The following is a 2,281-nucleotide window of genomic DNA, read 5'->3' as shown; positions in this document are numbered from 1 at the left end:
GGGAGGCGGGGCCTGGGCCGGGGCGCAACGAACGGAGCCGGAGCTGGGAAGGGGCGGGGAGTGGGCAGGGCGCGCCCACCCAGGGGGAGGGTCCGGGGGGAAGGCGAGCGGAGGCGCGGCAGAGCCTTCAGCTCAGCTGCCCGGAGAGGCCCGGGGGTAGCGGTCCCAGCTCCGGCTCTGCCTTGTCCCGGCCGGGCGGCGGTAGGAGGATGCCGAGTCCAGCGGCCAGCCCCAGCTCCACCGCGCCTGCCGCCGCCGCCGCGCCCGGGCCACGCGGACGATGTGGCTGCGCCGGGTTCCGCTAGGGACAAGCAGGGATGAGTAGGTGAGTTGAGTGGCGGCCGAGCGCAACTCGAGACCGGACCTTTGGGGCTGGGGAGGGGCCGAGGGCTGGGCTGGCTTGGACCTGGGGCTGGCGGTCGCGGGGGCGCCCAGCCTCGGGGAGAGGGGCGATTATTTTCCTCGCCCCAGCCGATGGCCCGACCCGAGGAGTCCCTGGCTAGGGAGCGGGCCGCTGGCTGGGGGACGGGGGGCTGCTGGAGGGTGCATCCAGCGGGGAAGGGGGCTAGCCGGCTTGCAGGGGCGCCCTGGGCTCGAGGAGGGAGGAACTTGGGGGAACTTTCCCTTTGCTGCCGAGCTCTGGGACTGGAGGGCTGAATTGCGGAGGGAGACGGACAAAGCTGTGCGCTGCGCTGCACGGGAGGGGGGGGGGGGGGCCGCGGCGGCGGCGGCGGGGAGGAGACTCTCTCTCTGCACACACACTCTCCCTTTCCTTCTGACAGGGTTGCTCAAATCTTCTTAATTGAAAGCCCGACCGCTATTTGGTGGGGCTGTCGCTGCTGCCACCCCCTGGAAGCCCCCCTGGGGCACCTCCTCATTAGCCCTGATTTTCGAAATGCTGCTCATGCTGTATTAGTCCAGGGAGGGAAGGAGGCAGGGAGGGGGGGATGTTCCCTGGCGGGTGGCATAGTCAGCATTTGGGGTTGAGTCCTTTTAGGGAGGGGGGGTGGCCGTCGGGTCTTTTGCAGAGCAATGCAAAGGTTGCAGAGGCTGGAAGCAATCCGGATGGCACGGCCGGTGCTCAGTGAGTGCTGCGTCCCACGGGGAGGTGTTGTGCGTGGAAGAGGAGTTTGCACGGCGAGGTGCCGAGCGGGGGGAAAGCTCGGAAAGAGAGAGGCGCAAGTTACAGTGTTCGCGGATTGTGCAGGGAGGGAGGGACTGTTCACGAGTGCGATGTAGTTGCATTCTCTCCTGGAGGGCGGTGTGTGTGTGTGTGTGTAAATAGAAAATATGATCTGGTTCTTTCTGTGCGTGTTCATGCAGTTCCGACTTGCACAGCGGTTGCCGAACATGGGTATGTTTGGGGGCCGCAGAAAAACCCGCGCCCTTTGTTTGGATGCTGTGTCTGCAGTGACCCCTGGGGCGAGAGAAGCAGCCATCTCTGGAGGAATTTTGATTCAGCGTGGCAGTGGCTGGTCCCTTTTTCTTTGCCACTGCCCGGGGTCTCTATCTTGCTCGCGGGAGGGGGAGGGAGTTGAAAGTGGGAGCTTCCCTCACCGCGCATGCGCTCCCTATTGATTGCCTCTGCAAATCTCCTCAGGTTGTGCGGGGCTCGTTGGCTGTCAGTCAGCTCAACTTGCACGGAGCGCCGTGCAGAGTGGATTCAAACAATGTCAGGTTCAGCCTGCCTCTCTCTCATCATCCATGACATTACTTTGCACACTCTCGCAGTGCAGCCGGAGGCAGTTAGGGAGGTTGGGGCAGGAGAGGAAAGGGGGGGGGGAGCCGGGCTGAACAGAGGTTTACTGGCTCTCTCCAGCCTCAGCCGACACCCTTCAAGAATGTGATCTGGAAGGCCTCCTAGCTCAAACATGTAGACACAGTGCAGGTGTTAAGCAGGCTGTCAGACAGGTGATCTCTGTGGAATCCCTAAGGGCAAGCTTGAGCCCCTCTGGATCCATCAGTGCTCATGCCTGTTTGCTGGACACTCTTGCGAACATGAGGTCCTGACATTGCAGCAAACAGAAGGGGTTGGTTGTTTCTAGGCTGGTCATGGATGCACTGTTGCCACGGCAGAACTGTGCCCGGAATCCTACACAGGATGCTGTTGTTCTACCTGTTCTGTACTGTTCAGTTTTTCTTGGGGAAGAGCACAAGCTCATGATCCATAAGGAGGTTGGCTTTCAAAACAATGACAATGATCAGCTCTGGTTACTTAAGATGCTCTCTCCCTCCTGCACCTTCTCTATCAGAACAACACACTGTCCGAAAAGGTATGCTT

The 2,281-nt window shown here is 61.5% G+C and overlaps 1 protein-coding gene across 1 annotated transcript in view; it reads left to right on the top strand.

Moving 5' to 3' along the window:
* Nucleotides 1-282: 282 nt before the first annotated feature.
* FIGNL2 (fidgetin-like 2) overlaps nt 283-2,281 on the top strand; it is a 66,751-nt gene continuing 64,752 nt past the window's right edge. The window contains exon 1 of the mRNA XM_015409565.1: nt 283-325. The gene's annotated coding sequence lies outside the window, so the exon portion shown is untranslated. The remainder of the gene's footprint in view (nt 326-2,281) is intronic.

The sequence above is a fragment of the Gekko japonicus genome, unplaced genomic scaffold, assembly GCF_001447785.1.
Source record: "Gekko japonicus isolate JY-2015 unplaced genomic scaffold, Gekko_japonicus_V1.1 scaffold1459, whole genome shotgun sequence".
Lineage (NCBI taxonomy): Eukaryota > Metazoa > Chordata > Lepidosauria > Squamata > Gekkonidae > Gekko > Gekko japonicus.
The sequence above is the reverse complement of the archived record's forward strand: the minus strand, read 5'-3'. Positions and strand labels throughout refer to the sequence as shown.